Raw genomic sequence first — 16294 nt, 5'->3', positions numbered from 1 at the left:
AGGCAAATATGCCGACTTAAGTACAAGAAGACTGACTCTTCTTACTGACTATGTTTTGAACCATTCTTGTGACACTAATTATAGATTCCGATTCTTCACTTCAGGTTTCCTGTATCCCTTGGACCTTCTTATTGACGATTAAACACTGAAATTGCATCGGATTTAAATAGAAAAGGCACAATGCCGACATAAGTACATGAAGACCGACTCTTCTTACTGAATATGTTTTGAACCATTCCTGTGACACTTGTTATAGATTCCGATGCTTCACTTCAGATTTACTGTTTCCCTTGGACCTTCTTATTGAAGATGAAACACAGAAATTGCACCGGAATTAAATACAAAAGGCGCAAAGCAGACTTAATTACAAGAAGACTGACTCTTCTTACTGTCTATGCTTTGAACCATTCCATTGACACTATTTATAGATTCCCATACTTCTCTCCAGGTTTACTGTATCCCTTGGACCTTCTTATTGGCGATGAAACACTGAAATTGCATCGGAATTAAATTGAAAAGGCACAATGCCGACTTAAGAACAAGAAGACTCACTCTTCTTACTGACTATGATTTGAACCATACCTGTGACACTAGTTATAGATTCCGATGCTTCACTTCAGGTTTACTGTATCCCTTGGATCTTCTTATTGACGATGAAACACAGAAATTGCATCGGAATTAAATACAAAAGGCACAATGCCGACTTAAAGACATGAAGACTGACTCTTCTTACTGACTATTTTTGAACCATTCCTGTGACACTAGTTATAGATTACGATGCTTCACTTTAGGTTTACTGTATCCCTCTGACCTTCTTATTGACGATGAAACATAGAAATTGCACCGGACTTAAACCCAAAAGGCACAATCCAGACTTAAGTACAAGAAGACTGACTATTCATACTCTCTTTGCTTTGAGCCATTCCATTGACACTAGTTATAGATTCCGATGCTTCACTCCAGGTTTACTGTGTCCCTTGGACCTTCTTATTGACGATGAAACACTGAAATTGCATCGGAATTAAATAGAAAAGACACAATGCCGACTTATGTACATGAAGACTGACTCTCCTTACTGACTATGATTTGAACCATTCCTGTGACACTAGTTATGGATTGCGATACTTCACTTCAGGTTTACTGTACCCATTGGACCTTCGTATTAACGATGAAACACAGAAATTGCATCGGCATTAAATACAAAAGGCACAATGCCGACATAAGTACATGAACACTGACTCTTTTGACTGACTATGTTTTGAACCATTCCTGTGTCACTAGTTATAGTTTCCGATGCTTCAGTTCAGGTTTACTGTATCCCTTGAACCTTCTTATTGACGATGAATCACAGAAATTGCATCGAAATTTAATATAAAAAGCACAATGCCGACTCCAGTACAAAAAGACTGGCTCTTCTTACTGTCTATGCTTTGAACCATACCTGTGACACTAGTTATAGATTCCGATGCTTCCTTTCCGGTTTCCTGTATCCCTCTGACCTTCTTATTGACGATGAAACACAGAAATTGCATCGGAATTAAATACAAAAGGCACAATGCCGACTTAAGTACAAGAAGACTGACTCTTCTTACTGACTATGTTTTGAACCATTCTGTGACACTAGTTATAGATTCCGATGCTTCACTTCAGGGCTACTGTATCCCTCAGATCATCTTATTGACGATGAAACACAGAAATTGCATCGGAATTAAATACAAAAGGCACAATGCCGACTTAAGTACAAGATGACTGGCTCTTCTTACTGTTTATGCTTTGAACCATTCATGTGACACTAGTTATAGATTTCTATGCTTCACGTCAGGTTTACTGTATCCTTTGGACCTTCTTATTGACGATGAAACACAGAAAGTGCATCGGAATTAAATACAAACGGCACAATGCCGACTTAAGGACAAGAAGACTGACTCTTCTTACTGACTATGTTTTAAACCATTCCAGTGACACTAGTTATAGATTCCGATGATTCACTTCTGGTTTTCTGTATCCCTCTGACCTTCTTATTGACGATGAAACACAGAAATTGCACCGAAATTAAATTAAAAAGGCACAATGCCGACTTAAGTACACGAAGACCGACACTTCTTACTGACTATGCTTTGAGCCATTCCTGTGATACTAGTTATAGATTCCGATGCTTTACTTCAGGTTTACTGTATCCCTTGGACCTTCTTATTGACGATGAAACACAGAAATTGCATCGGAATGAAATATAAAAGGCACAATGCCGACATAAGTACAAGAAGACTGTATCTTTTTACTGTCTATGTATTGAACCATTCCTGTGACACTAGTTACAGATTCCGATGCTTCACTTGAGGTCTACTGTATACCTCTGACCTTCTTATTGACGATGAAACACAGAACTTGCACCGGACTTAAACCCATAAGGCACAATCCCGACTTAAGTACAAGAAGACTGACTCTTCTTACTGTCTATGCTTTGAGCCATTCCATTGACACTAGTAATAGATTCCGATGCTTCACTCCAGGTTTACTGTATCCCTTGGACCTTCTTATTTTCGATGAAACACTGAAATTGCATCGGTATTAAATAGATTAGGCAAATATGCCGACTTAAGTACAAGAAGACTGACTCTTCTTACTGACTATGTTTTGAACCATTCCTGTGACACTAATTATAGATTCCGATTCTTCACTTCAGGTTTCCTGTATCCCTTGGACCTTCTTATTGACGATGAAACACAGAAATTGCATCGGAATTAAATACAAAAGGCACAATGCCGACTTAAGTGCATTAAGACTGACTCTTCTTACTGACTATGTTTTGAACCATTCCTGTGACACTAGTTATAGATCCGATGCTTCACTTCAGGTTTACTGTATCCCTTGGACCTTCTTATTGACGATTAAACACTGAAATTGCATCGGATTTAAATAGAAAAGGCACAATGCCGACTTAAGTACATGAAGACCGACTCTTCTTACTGAATATGTTTTGAACCATTCCTGTGACACTTGTTATAGATTCCGATGCTTCACTTCAGATTTACTGTTTCCCTTGGACCTTCTTATTGAAGATGAAACACAGAAATTGCACCGGAATTAAATACAAAAGGCGCAAAGCAGACTTAATTACAAGAAGACTGACTCTTCTTACTGTCTATGCTTTGAACCATTCCATTGACACTATTTATAGATTCCCATACTTCTCTCCAGGTTTACTGTATCCCTTGGACCTTCTTATTGACGATGAAACACTGAAATTGCATCGGAATTAAATTGAAAAGGCACAATGCCGACTTAAGAACAAGAAGACTCACTCTTCTTACTGACTATGATTTGAACCATACCTGTGACACTAGTTATAGATTCCGATGCTTCACTTCAGGTTTACTGTATCCCTTGGATCTTCTTATTGACGATGAAACACAGAAATTGCATCGGAATTAAATACAAAAGGCACAATGCCGACTTAAAGACATGAAGACTGACTCTTCTTACTGACTATTTTTGAACCATTCCTGTGACACTAGTTATAGATTACGATGCTTCACTTTAGGTTTACTGTATCCCTCTGACCTTCTTATTGACGATGAAACATAGAAATTGCACCGGACTTAAACCCAAAAGGCACAATCCAGACTTAAGTACAAGAAGACTGACTATTCATACTCTCTTTGCTTTGAGCCATTCCATTGACACTAGTTATAGATTCCGATGCTTCACTCCAGGTTTACTGTGTCCCTTGGACCTTCTTATTGACGATGAAACACTGAAATTGCATCGGAATTAAATAGAAAAGACACAATGCCGACTTATGTACATGAAGACTGACTCTCCTTACTGACTATGATTTGAACCATTCCTGTGACACTAGTTATGGATTGCGATACTTCACTTCAGATTTACTGTACCCATTGGACCTTCGTATTAACGATGAAACACAGAAATTGCATCGGCATTAAATACAAAAGGCACAATGCCGACTTAAGTACATGAAAACTGACTCTTCTGACTGACTAAGTTTTGAACCATTCCTGTGACACTAGTTATAGATTCTGATGCTTCACTTCAGGTTTACTGTATCCCTTGAACCTTCTTATTGACGTTGAAACACAGAAATTGCATCGGAATTAAATACAAAAGGCACAATGCCAACTTAGGTACATGAAGACTGACTCTTCTTACTGTCTATGCTTTGAACCGTTCCTGTGACACTAGTTATAGATTCCCATGCTTCACTCCAGGTTTACTGTATCCCTTGGACCTTCTTATTGACGATGAAACACAGAAATTGCATAGGAAATAAATACAAAAACACAATGTTGACTTAAGGACAAGAAGACTGACTCTTCCTTCCGATTATGTTTTGATCCATTAATGTGACACTAGTTATAGATTCTAATGCTTCACTTCAGGTTTACTGTATCCCTCTGACCTTCTTATTGACGATGAAACACAGAAATTGCATAGGAAATAAATACAAAAAGCACAATGTTGACTTAAGGACAAGTAGACTGACTCTTCCTCCCGATTATGTTTTCATCCATTAATGTGACACTAGTTATAGATTCTAATGCTTCACTTCAGGTTTACTGTATCCCTCTGACCTTCTTATTGACGATGAAACACAGAACTTGCACCGGACTTAAACCCATAAGGCACAATCCCGACTTAAGTACAAGAAGACTGACTCTTCTTACTGTCTATGCTTTGAGCCATTCCATTGACACTAGTTATAGATTCCGATGCTTCACTCCAGGTTCACTGTATCCCTTGGACCTTCTTATTTTCGATGAAACACTGAAATTGCATCGGTATTAAATAGATTAGGCAAATATGCCGACTTAATTACAAGAAGACTGACTCTTCTTACTGACTATGTTTTGAACCATTCCTGTGAGACTAATTATAGATTCCGATTCTTCACTTCAGGTTTCCTGTATCACTTGGACCTTCTTATTGACGATGAAACACAGAAATTGCATCGGAATTAAATACAAAAGGCACAATGCCGACTTAAGTGCATTAAGACTGACTCTTCTTACTGTCTATGCTTTGAACCATTCCATTGACACTATTTATAGATTCCCATACTTCTCTCCAGGTTTACTGTATCCCTTGTACCTTCTTATTGACGATGAAACACTGAAATTGCATCGGAATTAAATTGAAAAGGCACAATGCCGACTTAAGAACAAGAAGACTCACTCTTCTTACTGACTATGATTTGAACCATTCCTGTGACACTAGTTATAGATTCCGATGCTTCACTTCAGGTTTACTGTATCCCTTGGATCTTCTTATTGACGATGAAACACAGACATTGCACCGGAATAAAATACAAAAGGCAAAATGCCGACTTAAGTACATGAAGACCGACTCTTTTTACTGACTATGTTTTGAACCATTCCTGTGACACTAGTTATAGATTCCGATGCTTCACTTCAGGTTTACTGTATCCCTCTGACCTTCATATTGACGATGAAACACAGAAATTGCACCGGAATTAAATACAAAAGGCACAATGCCGACTTAAGTACAAGAAGTCTGACAAGTTTTATTGTCTATGTTTTGAACCATTCCACTGACACTAGTTATAGATTCCGATGCTTCACTCCAGGTTTACTGTATCCCTTGGATCTTCATTTTGACGATGAAACACTGAAGTTGCATCGGAATTAAATAGAGAAGGCACAATGCCGACTTAAGTACAAGAAGTCTGACAAGTCTTACTGTCTATGTTTTGAACCATTCCACTGACACTAGTTATAGATTCCGATGCTTCACTCCAGGTTTACTGTATCCCTTGGATCTTCATTTTGACGATGAAACACAGACATTGCACCGGAATAAAATACAAAAGGCAAAATGCCGACTTAAGTACATGAAGACCGACTCTTTTTACTGACTATGTTTTGAACCATTCCTGTGACACTAGTTATAGATTCCGATGCTTCACTTCAGGTTTACTGTATCCCTCTGACCTTCCTATTGACGATGAACCACAGAAATTGCACCGGAATTAAATACAAAAGGCACAATGCCGACTTAAGTACAAGAAGTCTGACAAGTTTTATTGTCTATGTTTTGAACCATTCCACTGACACTAGTTATAGATTCCGATGCTTCACTCCAGGTTTACTGTATCCCTTGGATCTTCATTTTGACGATGAAACACTGAAGTTGCATCGGAATTAAATAGAAAAAGCACATGCCGACTTAAGTACATGAAGACTGACTCTTCTTACTGACTATGTTTTGACCATTCCTGTGTCACTAGTTATAGTTACCGATGCTTCACTTCAGGTTTACTGTATCCCTTGGACCTTCTTATTGACGATTAAACACTGAAATTGCATCGGATTTAAATAGAAAAGACACAATGCCGACTTAAGTACAAGAAGACCGACTCTTCTTACTGAATATGATTTGAACCATTCCTGTGACACTTGTTATAGATTCCGATGCTTCACTTCAGATTTACTGTTTCCCTTGGACCTTCTTATTGAAGATGAAACACAGAAATTGCACCGGAATTAAATACAAAAGGCACAAAGCAGACTTAATTACAAGAAGACTGACTCTTCTTACTGTCTATGCTTCGAACCATTCCATTGACACTATTTATAGATTCCCATACCTCTCTCCAGGTTTACTGTATCCCTTGGACCTTCTTATTGACGATGAAACACTGAAATTGCATCGGAATTAAATTGAAAAGGCACAATGCCGACTTAAGAACAAGAAGACTCACTCTTCTTACTGACTATGATTTGAACCATTCCTGTGACACTAGTTATAGATTCCGATGCTTCACTTTAGGTTTACTGTATCCCTTGGATCTTCTTATTGACGATGAAACACAGAAATTGCATCGGAATTAAATACAAAAGGCACAATGCCGACTTAAAGACATGAAGACTGACTCTTCTTACTGACTATGTTTTGAACCATTCCTGTGACACTAGTTATAGATTCCGATGCTTCACTTTGGGTTTACTGTAACCCTCTGACCTTCTTAATGACGATGAAACATAGAAATTGCACCGGACTTAAACCCAAAAGGCACAATCCCGACTTAAGTACAAGAAGACTGACTATTCTTACTCTCTTTGCTTTGAGCCATTCCATTGACACTAGTTATAGATTCCGATGCTTCACTCCAGGTTTACTGTGTCCCTTGGACCTTCTTATTGACGTTGAAACACTGAAATTGCATCGGAATTAAATAGAAAAGACACAATGCCGACTTATGTACATGAAGACTGACTCTTCTTACTGACTATGATTTGAACCATTCCTGTGACACTAGTTATGGATTGCGATGCTTCACTTCAGGTTTACTGTATCCATTGGACCTTCGTATTAACGATGAAACACAGAAATTGCATCGGAATTAAATACAAAAGGCACAATGCCGACTTAAGTACATGAAAACTGACTCTTCTTACTGACTATGTTTTGAACCATTCCTGTGACACTAGTTATAGATTCTGATGCTTCACTTCAGGTTTACTGTATCCCTTGAACCTTCTTATTGACGATGAAACACAGAAATTGCATCGGAATTAAATACAAAAGGCACAATGCCAACTTAGGTACATGAAGACTGACTCTTCTTACTGTCTATGCTTTGAACCGTTTGTGAGACACTAGTTATAGATTCCCATGCTTCACTCCAGGTTTACTGTATCCCTTGGACCTTCTTATTGACGATGAAACACAGAAATTGCATTGGAAATAAATACAAAAACACAATGTTGACTTAAGGACAAGAAGACTGACTCTTCCTTCCGATTATGTTTTGATCCATTAATGTGACACTAGTTATAGATTCTAATGCTTCACTTCAGGTTTACTGTATCCCTCTGACCTTCTCATTGACGATGAAACACAGAAATTGCATAGGAATTAAATACAAAAGGCACAATGCCGACTTAAGTACATGAAAACTGACTCTTCTTACTGACTATGTTTTGAACCATTTCTGTGACACTAGTTATCGATTCCGGTGCTTCACTTCAGGGTTACTGTATCCCTCTGACCTTCCTATTGACGATGATATTCAGATATTGCATCGGAATTGAATACAAGCGGCACAATGTCGACTTAGGTACAAGAAGACTGACTCTTCTTACTGTCTATGTTTGAACCATTCCTGTGACACTTGTTATAGATTCCGATGCTTCACTTCAGGTTTACTGTATCCCTCTGACCTTCCTAATGACGATGAAACACAGAAATTGCACCGGAATTAAATACAAAAGGCACAATGCCGACTTAAGTACAAGAAGTCTGACAAGTTTTATTGTCTATGTTTTGAACCATTCCACTGACACTAGTTATAGATTCCGATGCTTCACTCCAGGTTTACTGTATCCCTTGGATCTTCATTTTGACGATGAAACACTGAAGTTGCATCGGAATTAAATAGAAAACGCACAATGCCGACTTAAGTACAAGAAGTCTGACAAGTCTTTCTGTCTATGTTTTGAACCATTCCACTGACACTAGTTATAGATTCCGATGCTTCACTCCAGGTTTACTGTATCCCTTGGACCTTCTTATTGACGATGAAACACAGAAATTGCATCGTAATTAAATACAAAATGCACATGCCGAATTAAGTACATGAAGACTGACTCTTCTTACTGACTATGTTTTGACCATTCCTGTGACACTAGTTATGGATTCTGATGCTTCACTTCAGGTTTACTGTATCCCTTGAACCTTCTTATTGACGATGAAACACAGAAATTGCATCGGAATTAAATACAAAAGGCACAATGCCAACTTAGGTACATGAAGACTGACTCTTCTTACTGTCTATGCTTTGAACCGTTTATGTGACACTAGTTATAGATTCCCATGCTTCACTCCAGGTTTACTGTATCCCTTGGACCTTCTTATTGACGATGAAACACAGAAATTGCATAGGAAATAAATACAAAAACACAATGTTGACTTAAGGACAAGAAGACTGACTCTTGCTTCCGATTATGTTTTGATCCATTAATGTGACACTAGTTATAGATTCTAATGCTTCACTTCAGGTTTACTGTATCCCTCTGACCTTCTTATTGACGATGAAACACAGAAATTGCATCGGAATTAAATACAAAAGGCAAAATGCCGACTTAAGTTCATTAAGACTGACTCTTCTTACTGACTATGTTTTGAACCATTCTGTGACACTAGTTATAGATTCCGATGCTTCACTTCAGGGTTACTGTATCCCTCAGATCATCTTATTGACGATGAAACACAGAAATTGCATCGGAATTAAATACAAAAGGCACAATGCCGACTTAAGTACAAGATGACTGGCTCTTCTTACTGTTTATGCTTTGAACCATTCATGTGACAGTAGTTGTAGATTTCTATGCTTCACGTCAGGTTTACTGTATCCCTTGGACCTTCTTATTGACGATGAAACACAGACAGTGCATCGGAATTAAATACAAAAGGCACAATGCCGACTTAAGGACAAGAAGACTGACTCTTCTTACTGACTATGTTTTGAACCATTCCAGTGACACTAGTTATAGATTCCGATGATTCACTTCAGGTTTTCTGTATCCCTCTGACCTTCTTATTGACGATGAAACACAGAAATTGCACCGAAATTAAATTAAAAAGGCACAATGCCGACTTAAGTACACGAAGACCGACACTTCTTACTGACTATGTTTTAACCATTCCTGTGATACTAGTTATAGATTCCGATGCTTTACTTCAGGTTTACTGTATCCCTTGGACCTTCTTATTGACGATGAAACACAGAAATTGCATTGGAATGAAATATAAAAGGCACAATGCCGACTTAAGTACAAGAAGACTGTATCTTTTTACTGTCTATGTATTGAACCATTCCTGTGACACTAGTTACAGATTCCGATGCTTCACTTGATGTTTACTGTATACCTCTGACCTTCTTATTGACGATGAAACACAGAACTTGCACCGGACTTAAACCCATAAGGCACAATCCCGACTTAAGTACAAGAAGACTGACTCTTCTTACTGTCTATGCTTTGAGCCATTCCATTGACACTAGTAATAGATTCCGATGCTTCACTCCAGGTTTACTGTATCCCTTGGACCTTCTTATTTTCGATGAAACACTGAAATTGCATCGGTATTAAATAGATTAGGCAAATATGCCGACTTAAGTACAAGAAGACTGACTCTTCTTACTGACTATGTTTTGAACCATTCCTGTGACACTAATTATAGATTCCGATTCTTCACTTCAGGTTTCCTGTATCCCTTGGACCTTCTTATTGACGATGAAACACAGAAATTGCATCGGAATTAAATACAAAAGGCACAATGCCGACTTAAGTACATTAAGACTGACTCTTCTTACTGACTATCTTTTGAACCATTCCTGTGACACTAGTTATAGATCCGATGCTTCACTTCAGATTTACTGTTTCCCTTGGACCTTCTTATTGAAGATGAAACACAGAAATTCCACCGGAATTAAATACAAAAGGCACAAAGCAGAATTAATTACAAGAAGACTGACTCTTCTTACTGTCTATGCTTTGAACCATTCCATTGACACTATTTATAGATTCCCATACTTCTCTCCAGGTTTACTGTATCCCTTGGACCTTCTTATTGGCGATGAAACACTGAAATTGCATCGGAATTAAATTGAAAAGGCACAATGTCGACTTAAGAACAAGAAGACTCACTCTTCTTACTGACTATGATTTGAACCATTCCTGTGACACTAGTTATAGATTCCGATGCTTCACTTCAAGTTTACTGTATCCCTTGGATCTTGTTATTGACGATGAAACACAGAATTGCATCGGAATTAAATACAAAAGGCACAATGCCGACTTAAAGACATGAAGACTGACTCTTCTTACTGACTATGTTTTGAACCATTCCTGTAACACTAGTTATAGATTCCGATGCTTCACTTTAGGTTTACTGTATCCCTCTGATCTTCTTATTGACGATGAAACACAGAAATTGCACCGGAATTAAATAGAAAAAGCACAATGCCGACTTAAGTACAAGAAGACTGACTCGTCTTACTGACTATGTTTGAACCATTCCTGTGACACAAGTTATAGATTCCGATGGTTCACTTCAGGTTTCCTGTATCCCTCTGACCATCTTATTGACGATGAAACATAGAAATTGCACCGGACTTAAACCCAAAAGGCACAATCCCGACTTAAGTACAAGAAGAGTGACTCTTCTTACTGTCTTTGCTTTGAGCCATTCCATTGACACTAGTTATAGATTCCGATGCTTCACTCCAGGTTTACTGTGTCCCTTGGACCTTCTTATTGACGATGAAACACTGAAATTGCATCGGAATTAAATAGAAAAGACACAATGCCGACTTAAGTACATGAAGACTGTCTCTTCTTACTGACTATGATTTGAACCATTCCTGTGACACTAGTTATAGATTGCGATGCTTCACTTCAGGTTTACTGTATCCCTCTGACCTTCTTATTGACGATGAAACACAGAAATTGCATCGGAATTAAATAGAAAGTGTACAATGCCGACATAAGTACAAGAAGACTGACTCTTCTTTCTGACTATGTTTTGAACCATTTCTGTGACACTAGTTATCGATTCCGGTGCTTCACTTCAGGATTACTGTATCCCTCTGACCTTCTTATTGACGATGAAATACAGAAATTGCATCGGAATTAAATGCTAGCGGCACAATGTCGACTTAGGTACAAGAAGACTGACTCTTCTTATTGTCTATGTTTTGAACCATTCCTGTGACACTAGTTATAGATTCCGATTCTTCACTCCAGGTTCACTGTATCTCTTTGACCTTCTTATTGACGATGAAACACAGAAATTGCATAGGGATTAAATAGAAAAGGCACAATGCCATCTCAAGGACAAGAAGACTGACTCTTCTTACTGACTATGTTTTGAACCATTCCGGTGACACTAGGTTTAGATTCCGATGCATCACGTCAGGTTTACTGTATCCATCTGACCTTCTTATTGACGATGAAACACAGACATTGCACCGGAATTAAACACAAAAGGCACAATGCCGTCTTAAGTACATGAAGACCGACTCTTTTTACTGACTATGTTTTCAACCATTCCTGTGACACTAGTTATAGATTCCGATGCTTCACTTCAGGTTTACTGTATCCCTCTGACCCTCATATTGACGAAGAAACACAGAAATTGCACCGGAATTAAATACAAAAGGCACAATGCCGACTTAAGTACAAGAAGTCTGACACTTCTTACTGTCTATGTTTTGAACCATTCCTGTGACACTAGTTATAGATTCCGATGCTTCACTCCAGGTTTACTGTATCCCATGGACCTTCTTATTGAAGATGAAACGCAGAAATTGCATAGGAATTAAATAGAAAAGGCACAATAACAACTTAAGTACAAGGAGACTGACTCTTCTTACTGTCTATGTTTTAAACCATTCCACTGACACTAGTTATAGATTCCGATGCTTCACTCCAGGTTTACTGTATCCCTTGGACCTATATTGACGATGAAACGCTGAAGTTGCATCGGAATTAAATAGAAAAGGCATAATGCTACTTAAGTACAAGAAGACTGACTTTTCTTACTGACTATGTTTTCAACCATTCCTGTGACACTAGTTATAGATTCCGATGCTTCACTTCATGTTTACCGTATCCCTTGGACCTTCTTATTGACGATGAAACACAGAAATTGCATTGTAATTAAATACAAAAAGCACAATGCCGACTTAAGTACATGAAGACTGACTCTTCTTACTGACTATGTTTTGAACCATTCCTGTGTCACTAGTTATAGTTTCCGATGCTTCAGTTCAGGTTTACTGCATCCCTTGAACCTTCTTATTCAAGATGAAACACAGAAATTGCATCGGAATTAAATACAAAAGGCACAATGCCGACTTAAGTACATGAAGACTGACTCTTCCTACTGTCTCTGTTTTGAACCATTCCTGTGACACTAGTTATAGATTCCGATGCTTCACTCCAGGTTTCCTGTATCCCTTGGTTCTTCTTAATGACGATGTAACACAGAAATTGCATCGCAATTAAATACAATTGGCACAATGCCGATTTAAGGACAAGAAGACTGACTCTTCTTACTGACTATGTTTTTGAACCAATCCTGTGACACTAGTTATAGATTCCGATTCTTCACTTCGGTTTTACTGTATCCCCCTGACCTTCTTATTGACGATGAATCACAGAAATTGCATCGGAATGTAATATAAAAAGCACAATGCCGACTCAAGTACAAGAAGACTGACTCTTCTTACTGTCTATGCTTTGAAATATACCTGTGACACTAGTTATAGATTCAGATGCTTCCTTTCAGGTTTCCTGTATCCCTGTGACCTTCTTATTGACGATGAAACACAGAAATTGCATCGGAATTAAATACAAAAGGCACAATGCCGACATAAGTACAAGAAGACTGACTCTTCTTTCTGACTATGTTTTGAACCATTTCTGTGACACTAGTTATCGATTCCGGTGCTTCACTTCAGGATTACTGTATCCCTCTGACCTTCTTATTGACGATGAAATACAGAAATTGCATCGGAATTAAATGCTAGCGGCACAATGTCGACTTAGGTACAAGAAGACTGACTCTTCTTATTGTCTATGTTTTGAACCATTCCTGTGACACTAGTTATAGATTCCGATTCTTCACTCCAGGTTCACTGTATCTCTTTGACCTTCTTATTGACGATGAAACACAGAAATTGCATAGGGATTAAATAGAAAAGGCACAATGCCATCTCAAGGACAAGAAGACTGACTCTTCTTACTGACTATGTTTTGAACCATTCCGGTGACACTAGGTTTAGATTCCGATGCATCACGTCAGGTTTACTGTATCCATCTGACCTTCTTATTGACGATGAAACACAGACATTGCACCGGAATTAAACACAAAAGGCACAATGCCGTCTTAAGTACATGAAGACCGACTCTTTTTACTGACTATGTTTTCAACCATTCCTGTGACACTAGTTATAGATTCCGATGCTTCACTTCAGGTTTACTGTATCCCTCTGACCCTCATATTGACGAAGAAACACAGAAATTGCACCGGAATTAAATACAAAAGGCACAATGCCGACTTAAGTACAAGAAGTCTGACACTTCTTACTGTCTATGTTTTGAACCATTCCTGTGACACTAGTTATAGATTCCGATGCTTCACTCCAGGTTTACTGTATCCCATGGACCTTCTTATTGAAGATGAAACGCAGAAATTGCATAGGAATTAAATAGAAAAGGCACAATAACAACTTAAGTACAAGGAGACTGACTCTTCTTACTGTCTATGTTTTAAACCATTCCACTGACACTAGTTATAGATTCCGATGCTTCACTCCAGGTTTACTGTATCCCTTGGACCTATATTGACGATGAAACGCTGAAGTTGCATCGGAATTAAATAGAAAAGGCATAATGCTACTTAAGTACAAGAAGACTGACTTTTCTTACTGACTATGTTTTCAACCATTCCTGTGACACTAGTTATAGATTCCGATGCTTCACTTCATGTTTACCGTATCCCTTGGACCTTCTTATTGACGATGAAACACAGAAATTGCATTGTAATTAAATACAAAAAGCACAATGCCGACTTAAGTACATGAAGACTGACTCTTCTTACTGACTATGTTTTGAACCATTCCTGTGTCACTAGTTATAGTTTCCGATGCTTCAGTTCAGGTTTACTGCATCCCTTGAACCTTCTTATTCAAGATGAAACACAGAAATTGCATCGGAATTAAATACAAAAGGCACAATGCCGACTTAAGTACATGAAGACTGACTCTTCCTACTGTCTCTGTTTTGAACCATTCCTGTGACACTAGTTATAGATTCCGATGCTTCACTCCAGGTTTCCTGTATCCCTTGGTTCTTCTTAATGACGATGTAACACAGAAATTGCATCGCAATTAAATACAATTGGCACAATGCCGATTTAAGGACAAGAAGACTGACTCTTCTTACTGACTATGTTTTTGAACCAATCCTGTGACACTAGTTGTAGATTCCGATTCTTCACTTCGGTTTTACTGTATCCCCCTGACCTTCTTATTGACGATGAATCACAGAAATTGCATCGGAATGTAATATAAAAAGCACAATGCCGACTCAAGTACAAGAAGACTGACTCTTCTTACTGTCTATGCTTTGAAATATACCTGTGACACTAGTTATAGATTCAGATGCTTCCTTTCAGGTTTCCTGTATCCCTGTGACCTTCTTATTGACGATGAAACACAGAAATTGCATCGGAATTAAATACAAAAGGCACAATGCCGACTTAAGTACAAGAAGACTGACTCTTCTTACTGACTATGTTTTGAACCATTCTGTGACACTAGTTATAGATTCCGATGCTTCACTTCAGTGTTACTGTATCCCTCAGATCATCTTATTGACGATGAAACACAGAAATTGCATCGGAATTAAATACAAAAGGCACAATGCCGACTTAAGTATAAGATGACTGACTCTTCTTACTGTCTATGCTTTGAACCATTCCTGTGACACTAGTTATAGATTTCTATGCTTCACGTCAATTTTACTGTATCCCTTGGACCTCCTTATTGACGATAAAACACAGAAATTGCATCGGAATTAAATACAAAAGGCACAATGCCGACTTAAGGACAAGAAGACTGACTCTTTTTACTGACTATGTTTTGAACCATTCCAGTGACACTAGTTATAGTTTCCGATGATTCACTTCAGGTTTTATGTATCCCTTGGACCTTCTTATTGACGATGAAACACAGAAATTGCATAGGAATTAAATAGAAAAGGCACAATGCCGACTTAAGTACAAGAAGACTGTATCTTCTTACTGTCTATGTATTGAACCATTCCTGTGACACTAGTTATAGATTCCGATGCTTCACTTCAGGTTTTCTGTATACATCTGACCTTCTTATTGACGATGAAACACAGAAATTGCGCCGGACTTAAACTCAAAAGGCACAATCCCGACTTAGGTACAAGAAGACTGACTCTTCTTACTGTCTATGCTTTGAGCCATTCCATTGACACTAGTTATAGATTGCGATGCTTCACTCCAGGTTTACTGTATCCCTTCGACCTTCTTATTGTCGATGAAACACTGAAATTGCAACGTTATTAAATAGATTAGGCAAATATGCCGACTTAAGTACAAGAAGACTGACTCTTCTTACTGACTATGTTTTGAACCATTCCTGTGACACTAATTATAGATTCCGATTCTTCACTTCAGGTTTCCTGTATCCCTTGGACCTTCTTATTGACGATGAAAC

Source organism: Schistocerca piceifrons, unplaced genomic scaffold, assembly GCF_021461385.2.
Source record: "Schistocerca piceifrons isolate TAMUIC-IGC-003096 unplaced genomic scaffold, iqSchPice1.1 HiC_scaffold_1516, whole genome shotgun sequence".
NCBI lineage: Eukaryota > Metazoa > Arthropoda > Insecta > Orthoptera > Acrididae > Schistocerca > Schistocerca piceifrons.
This window is presented reverse-complemented; position numbering follows the sequence as displayed.